Source organism: Bos javanicus, chromosome 17, assembly GCF_032452875.1.
Source record: "Bos javanicus breed banteng chromosome 17, ARS-OSU_banteng_1.0, whole genome shotgun sequence".
In the NCBI taxonomy this organism is placed as follows: Eukaryota; Metazoa; Chordata; class Mammalia; order Artiodactyla; family Bovidae; genus Bos; species Bos javanicus.
This window is the reverse complement of record NC_083884.1, coordinates 60,206,919-60,218,956: the sequence shown is the minus strand read 5'-3', so window position 1 is coordinate 60,218,956 and position 12,038 is coordinate 60,206,919. Positions and strand designations below refer to the sequence as shown.

Below are 12,038 nucleotides of genomic sequence, written 5' to 3'. Positions count from 1 at the left end.
TAGATTGTGTTACACTAAGGAAGGAATGGAGTAATACGCCTGACAATGCAGGAGACACGGGTTTGATCCCTGGGTCAGGAAGATCGCTGGGGAAGGAAATGGCAACCCACTCTAGTATTCTTGCCTGAAAAATCCCATGGACAGAGGAGCCTGCTGAATTACAGTACATGGGGTGGCAAAGAGTTGGACACAACTGAGCGACTTGCACACATGCAAGGAAGGAATGACTACTCGCTCCAGTACTTTTGCCTGGGAGATCCCATGGACAGAGGAGCCTGGTGGGCTACAGTCCAGGGGGTCACAAAGAGTCAGACACGACTGAGTGACTAACATGCACACACTAAGGAGCACGGTACTGACCTCTGTGTGTTTTAATCCACGCACATCATAGGCACACTGAAATATCCAGATGAATATTTGTCAGATGGAAGTGAATTGGAGCATAGATGTTCACATTTCTTCCCCAGTCTGGCGGGGGTTTGGGAAGAGGTGGGGTAGGGCCTGTTTTTATTTGCTGTCGCTTTGGTTTGATTTTCACCATATCGACTTCCCTGGAAGGGAAGGGGCCCCTCAGGTGAATGGCGAGGAACCCCAGATCAGGCCTGGCTTATATTCTCATAACTTTCTCATATTACCAGCTCTGGATACCACCACACAGGCCACCTCATTGTGTAAAAAAGTCCCCCCAGATTCCTGCTGGACCGTGCGACCATCCTAACTTCCCCCAAAACAAATCCCCTAAGCATAACCGCCAGGAATTCCCTAAAGTGAGTGACCCTCAGGCACACAAGAGGTGCACCAGAAGCAAAAAATAATAGACGGCCTTCATTCGCCTGAGGCCCGTGATGCAACGCCATAAAGCATATGATTTAGGATATTAAATGCCGTTGGTGATGAGAACGTCGTGTAAGATTTGCTTTGCGACGTCTTTCTTCTCAAAGTGTCATTAAAAATGATTTATAGGGGAGCCTGAGTCTAAGAAACAACACGATTAGAACTGAGGGTTGGGGAGATCGGGTTTCCCAGGCAGTCCTGCCATGCTGTCCCAGGGAAGAAAAGCCTGTGAGCGACTGCAACCAAATGCTTCAAAGTCGAGTGCATGCGTGCAGAAGGAACACGGGTTCCCTGCTGAGGGGAAAACAATGAAGCCTTGTGGGACACTGTAAAGTGCTTGTTTCAAAAGGTGAATTCCAGAGGGCCAGCCTGGAGGAGGCTTCTTTGCAGAAGCCCGGGGAAGTGAGGTTTCACCCAAGACCACACTGGCCGCTCTCCAACCTGGACTTGGAATGCTGCTGTCAGCTTTTTACATAATAAGGACATAAAGGTCGCATGTGTAGTTTATCTTTATTACGTGCCTGGCACTTGACTCAGCAACCCTAGGAAATCAAATGTTATTATCATTCCTATTTCACAGATGAGAAAACTGAGGCCCAGAGAGGTGATGTTTCTTGCTCACAGTTGCCCAGTTGGCATGAGAGGATTTTAACACAGGCAGCCACACTCCAGAACCCAGAGGCTTAACCCTCCATATCCACAGAGTCGTAACTTCTAAAGTTATGCCAAATATCCCTTTTGCTTCACTCTGTCCATATCTCTGTCTCCCCAAAAGTTGCCATTAACTAAGCACCAACTATGGGCTGTTCCCCTGGGTGCTTGCTCTATGTTATGCTTGATCTTCATTACAACTCTGCCAAACTGGAGGTGTGCTTGACCCTGTTCCACAAAAACTTGAGGAGTAAAGTCCCATATCGAATAAGTAGCTAAGCAGGGAATAAAATCAAGTTAGCCTGATTTCAAAGGAAACTGGTTTGCCTGGAGGCTGTGTTATGCAGAACGTCACAAGGCGTCATTTTGGGGTCTGAGGGTTAGTATGCTTCTTATAGAACGGAGCCTTCTGACCTGTAAGAAATCTCTAAGAAATCACGGCAGGGTTTAGAAGAGTGGGTTTGGGGCTGGGAGGCCTTCTGCCGCCTGTCTGCTTTGAGGTCTGCATTGCCTCTGCCTGGTGGACCAAAAAGGTTGTGCTCCTCTGGTTGGGCTAGTTGTCTGAGGACAACCTCCACTACCTTACAATTATGGCTTCACTGCTGTTGCTACTGTGGTATGTTAGAGCAGCTTTCCCTTACAGAAGTCTCCATAAATGTTTGCTGGATGTACCAAATGAAGAGAGCTTATGACAGAAGGAAACGTTTGAAGCAAGGAAAGAGAAAAAGAGGAGAAAAACACTTCATCCAAAACTGCAAATCAGAGAAATGGCCACAGACTTGTTTTGTGTCATCCGTTTGGTGTTTGCATCAGTCATGGTAAGTTTGATTATACTGCAGCAACAAATAGCCCCCACATTTTCGGAGCAAAATAACATTTACTTCTTGCTCTTGTAACATGTTCATTGTGTTTCTGCTGGTGGTGGGGTCAGTGGTGGTTCCTTTGCTGGTTTATTATAGTAACTCAAGAATGGAGGCAGACTTCTCAGCACTCAAGTGCTCCCATTGTAACTGAGGCAATGAGAAGAATCTGGAGGGGATGCTGCACTGGCTTTTATAGTTTCCACCCGGCAGTCATGGGAGATTTCATTGGCCACAGTGAGTCACATGACCGTGCCCAACTTCAAGGGCACGTCCATCTTGTTCCTGGGCAGGGCCACCTCCAGAAATATCTGCAAATGGCACCAGTGAGAACCCCAACATTTATGCAATTTTTGGTGGTGGTGGTGTAGTCGCTAAGCCGTGTCCAACTCTTGCAACCCCCTGGACTGTAGCCTGCCAGGCTCCTCTGTCCATGAATTCTCCAGGCAAGAATACTGGAGTGGGTTGTCATTTCCTTCTCCAGGGGATCTTCCCAACCCAGGGATCAAACCCAGGTCTCCTGCATTGCAGGCAGTTTCTTTACCAATGGAGCTACAAGGGAAGCAGTGAAGGGCATTTGTAACCAGATATTTCTATGAGCTCAGAGATCTAAGAACTGGGGAGTTTGGCAGCAGTGACCCAAGCTGTGGTGACCCTTAGAAGAGGCATACATGCTCCATGTTGCTGCTGGCCCCACGTGGCCCACTTCACTCATCTTGGTTAGGTGCCTGGCTCCTGGGAGCATTTGCCGTGCAGACGTCTGGTTTGGAAGGATGAAAGGTGCCGCTCCAAACTCGCTCTGCATTTCATTCCCATCACCAGATGCGCTTGTAATCTATTCCCACCCCAGAGATGAATAACGCTAATACCCTGGAGGTGCTTTGCACAGTCCAGGGATAAGACCTGCTGGCTGTAGCCCTCAGGTTTGTTGGCAACAGTGGGATTGCCTAAGCCCATGAAGGGTGTGTCTAGGGGATTCATGAAGTTGGGGGAGGGAGTATGAGGAACTGCAGAGCCCATGCCCCTGGTGAGGTCATATCCAGCCAGTGGGAGCTAAAGGGGGCAGCTGCTTCTCCTGGAAATCTCCTGTTTCCTTTGAGCTTCTGCTGCCCATACAACTCCTCTGGGTTCCCTGCAGCCCCATATGAAAGAGGTGCAAGAACCTTTCTGTGCAGTCAGCAGCGTGGGGTTGAGCCAAGTGTTGTGTTCTCACCCAGTAGGGGTAGAGGTAGAGGGACTACAGTGGGAAGATGTAAGGTTGTACTCAGCAAAAGAGAGGACATTAGTCAGGGGTGGTGTTGTTGCTCAGTCACTCAGTCATGTCTCACTCTTTGTGACCCCATGGACTGCAGCCTGCCAGGCTTCCCTGTCCTTCACCATCTCCAGGAGCTTGCTCAATCTCATGTCCATCGAGTTGGTGATGCCATCCAACCATCTCATTCTCTGTCATCCCCCTCTTCTCCCACCTTCAATCTTTCCCAGCATCAGAGTCTTTTCCAATGAGTCAGCTCTTCACATCAGGTGGCCAAAGTACTGGAGGTACAGCTTCATCATCAGTCCTTCCAATGAATATTCACAATTGATTTCCTTCAGGATTGACTGGTTTGATCTCCTTGCAGTGCAAAGGACTCTCAAGAGTCTTCTCTAGCACCACAGTTCAAAAGCATCAATTCTTTGGCGCTCAGCCTTCTTTATGGTCCAACTCACACATCCATACCTGACCACTGGAAAAACCATAGCTTTGACTAGATGGAACATTGTTAGCAAAGTAAAGTCTCTGCTTTTTAATATGCTGTATAGGTTGATCACTACTTTTCATCCAAGGAGCAAGTGTCTCTTAATTTCATGGCTGCAGTCACCATCTGCGGTGATTTGTAGGTTAGATTATGTTGCAGTAACAAACCACCTCAGAATCTCAGTGACTGAAAACAACTAGAGATTATTCTCACACACTACTTTCACTTCACCTGACATATGGATCTTGGGTCAGCAGGACCCAAGCCACCTTGGCTCCATTTCTGGTAGCCACTTATAGTAGGATAATGAATTAGCCACCATCTTCAAAACTGTCAGTCTCCCTCCTAAAGTCAGAGAGCGCTGGAGGGTGCCAGTTAATCAAATCTCCTGTCCAGAAGTGGACAGGGAAATCTCCTCTTCCCCGCTTCATATGCCCCACTCAGGTACTAGGGGGCCAGGAAATACAGAGATTCAGATATATTTGCTTAACAAATTTGTGAATGACCACCACATTGGGAGGAGAGGCTATTGCTTTAATAACCACTACTACTAAAAAGACAGTATTAGACAAGGTTTTAAGTGTCATCAACAATTCAATGCATCCATCATCAAGGCCACCAGACCTCTGTACTCGCGGGTCCAACTGCGTAGACCACCACTCCCTCTCCTCTTTGATGTGCTGCTTCTCATCATGCAGGCTAACTGCCATCATCTTGTAGAAGGCCTTCCTGATCACTCTGTCTCAACTGACTCCTCTTTGCAACCGCCCCCCACCCCACCCCATCCCACACATCATGTTTGAAAATTTTTCTTTATAGTCCTCATCACTCTCTGGGCTGATCTTTCAAAAAATACATGTGTTTGTATATATTTATTGTCTTTGTTCGTTCTCTCTCATGAGAATGCAAACACCATCAAGGCAGAAACGGGTGGTCTTCATGGCTATATTCCCATCATCTTGGGTAATGGCCAGAACATGGCAGGTGCTCAATAAAGCCCTGTGAAATAAATTAGAAAAAAATACATGCCCCCTAAATATGCATGGATGAATGTAGGAACGACTGTGACTCACAGAACGCGTACTTTTCTACTCTCCTCATTCACCTCACCAGGCAAGCATTAGGATCAGTCCCATTCTGCAGAGGACTGAAACTCAAAGAAGCAAAGTGATTTACATGAAACCAGAACTAGAACATGAGAGAGTCTATATTTAAACCAGGGCTTGCTGAAGCTTCTGCCATTTCTGTTGGGCTGCCCTGGCCCTCAAAAGGCAGCTATTTATGAAGCCTCCAGGCCTGGGGCTAACTGCCAAGGGGAGGGGATAAATTCTAACCCATGGTCTTTGCCTTCTTTTCAACAGAATTCCTCTTTACTCGCCTAAGGTTTCAGTGATTCCCTTTATTTAATATTTGCTATATGGGTAGTAGAAGGTTGAAAGGTGGACCTCTAGAAAGATACATCCACATCCTAACCCTCTTACAACCCATGAGTGTGGCTTTACTAGGAAAAAAGGGTCTTTTTTATTTTTCTGGTGGAGAAAGAGAAAACTAGGGAAGGGCAAAAATTTAGAAACTAAATGAAGAAAGGAAAAAGTGATCAACTGGAACAAATGCTGAGAGGTTTGATTAAGATGAGGCAATGAGAACTGACGATGGGTCTGATAGGATGTGGATGTTGGTAGCGAGGGGTGGGGGGAAAGGGTCTTTATCAATATGAGTAGGGCTTCCCAGTAGCTCAGTTGGTAAAGAATCTGTCTGCAGTGCAGGAGAGCCAGGTTCGATTCCTGGGTTGGGAAGAGCCCCCGGAGAAGGAAATGGCAACCCACTCCAATATTCTTGTCTGGAGAATCCCATGGCTGGAAGAGCCTGGCAGGCTACAGTCCATGGGGTCTCAAGAGTTGGACATGACTTAGCGATTAAAGCACCACCGCCACCAATGAAAGAAGGTTCAAGATCTCAAGGTGTGGACTTTGCTGGTGGTGCAGAGGTTAAGACCCAGCACTTCCACTGCAAGGGAGTGGGTTCAATCCCTGGTTGGGCAACTAAGGTCCCACATGCCATGTGGCATGGCCAAAAAATAAAATCTAAAATAAAATAATAAATGCTTTTTAAAAAAGTAAAAAAAAGAAAAAATAATTAACAAAATAATATCTCAAGGTGGACTCATCCTGGATTACCCAGGTGGACTCTAACCTCAAGGACAAGTATCCTTAGAAGAGAAGGATGAGAAGAAGATGAAGACACAGACACAGAGGAAGCTGGAGGCAGAGGTTAGGGTTACGTAGCCATGAGCTAAGAAAGCCAGCAGCCACCAGGAGCTGGAGGAGGCCAGCAAGGCTTCTCCTCTAGAGCCTCTGGAGGGAATCCAGCCCTGCTGCCACCTTGATTTTTGGACTTCTGGCCTCCAGACTAAGAGAGAATAAATTTCTATTAGTTTAAATTAAAGCCACCAAATTTGTGGTTATTTGTTACAGCAGTCACAGGAAATTAATACAGTTTCATATCTCAGACACGATAAAGCTGTATAATTTGGACACTGGCTTGTATTCATTAGAAACATCAGCGCTCCAGCCCTTTGCCCATGTCCTCAGGTGCCCCTTGCCCCACGCTCACTCATGTTTCCATGTCCCACGCCTCCATCCAAGACCATGGTCCGGCAACCTCATAACAGACCTGGTACTATGACAAAGCCCTCTGTAACCTTCCCTGGCAGTTCGCATTACTCCCTCCCAGGTATCTGTGCTCTGTTGGAGTCCACACCGTACTCACAGTATAAGATAGAAGCAAAGTGCAGAGAACTTAGAATACAGTGACTGTTTTAAATCCCGGCTCTGCTGTTCACTGAGTCTTGGTTTCCTTTTCTGTAAAATGGACTCAATCTTAACTTCATGGAGTTGAGATTAGGCTTCAGTGGGCAAGTGTCTTTAAAGCGCTAAGCAGAGTGCTGGCATTCAATGCATGCTTGCAATTATTGCTATTATGGGACCAATTTGAGAAATATAATTATTGGAGAGCTATGTGAACTCATCCGGCTCAATTGAGTTTAATAAACTCTGCTGAGATGCTGTGGGGATGCACAGTGAGGTAGGATGCTGCATGTGCTTCGGAAGAAATGGCTGAGGTGCTCATCATAAAGTAATTACACTGGGCTAAACGGTTCGGCTTAAGGAAGGGCAAGAGCCCTGCCAAAATAGCCAAAGAGCCTGTCTAAGGGGAAAAATGTGAGTTAGAGTCCAGTTTAGTAAAAAGGAAAAGACCACATCTTAGATAAAACCCTGTAAGAAGCATATAGAGAGTAAAAGTACTTCCATATTTCTGTTCAACAAACCAGATGGCAAGAAATGTAAAATCAAGCTTATTAGGAGAAGACAGAAGAAACACATTTAAATGACTGTTTTCATCTACGCACAGCATGACATTGATGAAAATGCGAATTACAGTTGTTAAAAGGAGGATCTTTCACCAAGAGATGTCTTTGGTTACATGGTTCAACATTCTTTTTTTGGTCTAACACTAGAAGCAGGTCCATGTGACATGTCAGTGTCTCGATCAGTCTTTGAAAATTAATGGTCGAATCAAAGGCTGTCAGAAGGCCCTCTTCTCCTCTTGGCCTTTAAAAGAAATATATTAATTTGCACATCACGTTGTTCCCCAGCATTCCAGCTGCCATCTACCATTCTCCCATGGAAAAAGAATTCTCCAGAATGCCCACAAGTGTGAGCGTCACTGTCATTTCTCGTTGGGTTTTGTTTGTTTCAGGCCGTACATGTCCAGGCTGTGTAATATGGCTTCAGTGCCTTCTCATTAATAAACCCAGCCTTCAGCATGTGGCAGCTTCCATTCTTGCCATCCTCGGCACTATTCAAAGATGCTTTCCACTCCTCTGATTGGTTCACATCGACCCTCCAACCTCATTAACCTGAATCCCGTCTCTCTTCTCCCCAGGGGGAGGAGAAGCACGCCAGCCCTTCATCTTCCCCATTCCTCTTCCTCTCCACAGGCTGGGACAAACTCTCTGGAGAAATTCTCTTGTGTCAGGCATTGCAATCACCGGTTTCCTCAAGCAGAGTTCTGCCTGAGATGATGGGGGTGTGTTTTTCATTTGAAATGAGTCCACATCTGGGACTCACTTAACTTGATTTGGGAAGACCTGTGTTTCTGATCCAAAAAAACAAAACAAAATTTTCTTTTGGTGAAAATAAGCCTGATTTTTTTTTTTTTTCCTTTTGGTGTGGATTGATTTGTCTTCCATTAGATTTAGCTTAGAAGGAAAGAAAGAAGAGAAGGAGAGAGAGAGAGAGAGAGAACAATGAACACTGAATCGACTTAGCTTAAGGACTGCCTTTCCTTGCTGGCTGATGAGGCCTTACGTCTGTGGACTGATTGAATTATCCACTTCCATTGAAAGGGAGAAGGCAAGGATGGAATCCTCTTCCTGATTGCTGTCCCTTTGCGTTTCCTGCCCAGAAAAAAGTGGTGCAGGATGAAGGGAAGGCTATTAGAAACCACAAAGAAGAAAAATCAACTTGTGTATTGGCTAGCCTGAATTACCAGGGTATATATTCTGAACTTTATTCCATAGTAACTGCAGAGCCCTAGAGGATATCTGGATATCAAAAAGTGTAATAAGCCCCACCCCCTAATGCATCTCTTTACTAAGACATATAGAGGATGCACCCAATATGAGAGAATCCAAGTGTGAAAATCAGATGCATGTGGGGGATGTGAAATGACATACCGAGATGATGATTTAACATAATAAAAAAATCATTTTCCCCCACGAGAATAACTGTAATTTAAAAAGTTAGCTAAACCCTCTACTTAAATTTTTATCTAATTTACAAAGAATGAGTGCTATGTATTTTTTCACTATAGTGTCTAATACCTACATCCTCTACTTAAATTTTCATTTAAATTTCCAAAGAAATGGGGCTTCCCAGGTGTCTCAGTGGTAAAGAATCTGCCTGCCAATGCAAGAAACATGGGTTCTATCCCTGGGTTGAGAAGATCCCACATACCAGGGAGCAACTAAGCCTGTGTGCCACAACTATTGAGCTTGTGCCGGACAGACCGTGCTCTGCAACAAAACAAGCCACAGCAATGAGAAGCCTGCACACCGCAACCAGACAGCAACTGCTGCCTGCCACAACTAGACAAAAGCCTGAGCAGCAATAAGACCCAGCACAGCCCCAAAATACATAAATATTTTTTAAAAAATTTCCAAAAAATGAGTGACACATATTCTTTTAATGTAAGTAGTTCAGCTGGTAAAGAATCTGCCTGCAATGCGGGAGACCTGGGTTCAATCCCTGGGTTGGGAAGATCCCCTTGAGAAGGGAACAGCTACCCACTCCAGTATTCTGGCCTGAAGAATTCCATGGACTCTATAGTCCACGGGGTCCCAAACAGTCAGATAGGACTGAGCGATTTTCAAAAAGCCTCTACTTAAAATTTTAATTTCCCAAAATTATGCATAGTTTTTAAAGAAATTCACCTAAAGTGGACATGTACCTATAACTCTCAGCAACTAACTTTTGATTAAAAACAACAACACAGAAATATCATACATGTGAGAAAAAGATACACACACACACACACAGGCACACATACACATTTTAGGTATAATCTGCCAAAACCATGCTTGTCAAACTTCCCACTACCCAAAAAATCACGGATAACTTTGAGTATGATATTTATGTATTACTGTAGCACACAATAATTGTTTAATTAAGATTGTATAAGCACAGTGGAGGGGGGAAGTCTGGAAATACACTACAAGCTCTGGCATCAGCCAAATCTGTGTTCAAATCACTGTTGTATCAATGACTACCTCTATAATCTTGAAAAAGTTAATCAATCTCATACAGATAATAACATCTACTCTATGGGCTTTTCCAAGGGTGAAATGAGCTAAGATCCTTAACACAATAACTGCTTCTTGATACATTTTTAAAAATGGTTATTTCAGAATCAGAATTATGATTAAACATTATTAAATAATGTATTGAAGCATTTAGTAGAATTCCTGGAACTCAACAAATATTCAATAATTTTTAAGGACCTGGCCAAAGAAATAATCAACCCAGACATTCTTGAGTATGTTTAATGGAAAACAAGGATGACATCAGCTGAAGCCTATAATTAGGACAGGAAATAGCAGTCTTTAAGCTTCTTCACCAAGAGAACTGAATTTGACTTTTGTGGCAGAACCAAAAATTCAAACTGAGTTAAATCAGCTTTGGGAAGAAAATCAACCAGTTACCATGTCATAAAGACTCTCCAAACGCTTTTAGCTAACATTTGTTAAATGCTTAACGTATATCTGGCTGTGGTTCCAAGCTCTTGATTGGTATTAACTCAGTTAATGCTCACAAAAGCCCTATGACGCAGATACTGTTATTAGCCAATTTTACTGGTGAGGATGCCAGAAAACACAAAAAAGTCAGTTACTTTTCTGAGACCACACTTAGCAACTGTGCTACAATGGGCCCAGGAGACTGAGTTTAAACATGACCTTTACTTCCTCTCACAGATCTTCTCTATGACAGATTCCACCCAAAGAAAGCCCTCTATCTAAAGATAAAAGATGCAAATACGGTAAATCGGCATTCTAAGTAACTGAAAGGAAGAAAAAGAGATGAGAACTTACCTGGGAAGCCATTGTGGAAACGCTGGTTGGAAGCACCGGCGTAAGCATCTGTCAGAGTGGCCAACAGGAATGCTGCATACTGAATGGTGGTCAAAAGGTCCAATAGGAATCCTCCATACTGAAATGGTAATCTAAAAAGTCCAATAGGAGTGCTGCATACTACCTGGGTCAAATCAAACCAATTGAATGATCTCTTGTAGAACTTTGTTTGAAAATCCTTAGTGACTGAAAAGAAGGCTGCTTATTTGAGCTCAAATAGCTGTTGTTATGGAGAAGGAAATGGCAAACCCACTCCAGTATTCTTGCCTGGAGAATTCCGTGGACAGAGGAGCCTGGTGGGCTGCTGTCCATGGGGTCGCACAGAGTTGGACATGACTGAAGTGACTTAGCATTGGCATCTGTTGTTAAAATGGCCTCCCTGGCTCAGTGGGAAAGAATCTGCCTGCAGTGTGAATGGGGCGGGGGGAGGGGGGGGCAGCAGGTGCTTCAATCCTTGGGTGAGGAAGATCCCCTCTAAAAGGAAATGGCAACCTGCTCCAATATTCTTTCCTTGGGTGAGGAAGATCCCCTCTAAAAGGAAATGGCAACCTGCTCCAATATTCTTTCCCGGGAAAAGCTCATGGAGTTTGTAATTTGAAAACTTTTTCAACTATGTAATTGAATTTTGACAAGTGCGTTTGAAAGAGAAGTCTACGTTACCATAAGAGTGTAAATATCTGGATGTGATATTCAAAATATTTAACAACCAGTATAGGCTACCAACAGCTTCCTTGGTGGCTCAGTGGTAAAGAATCTGCCTGCTAATGCAGGAGACATGGTTTCAGATCCCTGGGTCAGGACGATCCCCTGGAGAAGGAAATGACAACCCATCCCAGTGTTCTTGCCTGGGAAATCCTATGGACTTACAGAGGAGCCTGGAGGGCTACAGTCCATGGCGGGGCGGGGGGGTGGGGGGTGTCTCAAAAGAGTCAGACACCACTTAGCACACAACTTAGCGACTAAACAACTACATAGCCTACCAACGGTTCTGACTGATATAGGGCTTAAATAACTCATATGCCGGGTCAGAGTGGGTCCCTTTTAGGTAGGACTACGCTGGGCAGCAGAGGACACAGAGAAATCTCTTGAGGAAGTGAGTTCAATTTTTGTTTGTTTGTTTAGTCCCAAAGTTGTTTCTGACTCTTCATAACCCCACAGACTATAGCCTACCAGGTTCGTCTGTCCATGGGATTTCCCAGGCAAGAATACTGGAGTGGGGTACCATTTCCTTCTCCAGGGGATCTTCCCAACCCAGGGATCAAACCTGTG

General features: G+C 44.7%; 1 long non-coding RNA gene across 2 annotated transcripts in view; it reads right to left on the bottom strand.

The window, feature by feature from the left end:
- The window catches only part of LOC133228882 (uncharacterized), a 40,997-nt gene extending 29,776 nt beyond the window's left edge, over positions 1-11,221 (bottom strand). Inside the window, exon 1 of one of the 2 annotated variants that reach the window (XR_009730401.1) lies at positions 10,731-11,221. This is a non-coding gene — a long non-coding RNA (uncharacterized LOC133228882). The remainder of the gene's footprint in view (positions 1-10,730) is intronic. The other variant, XR_009730400.1, reaches the window with a different exon arrangement.
- Between the last annotated feature and the right edge of the window lie 817 nt (positions 11,222-12,038).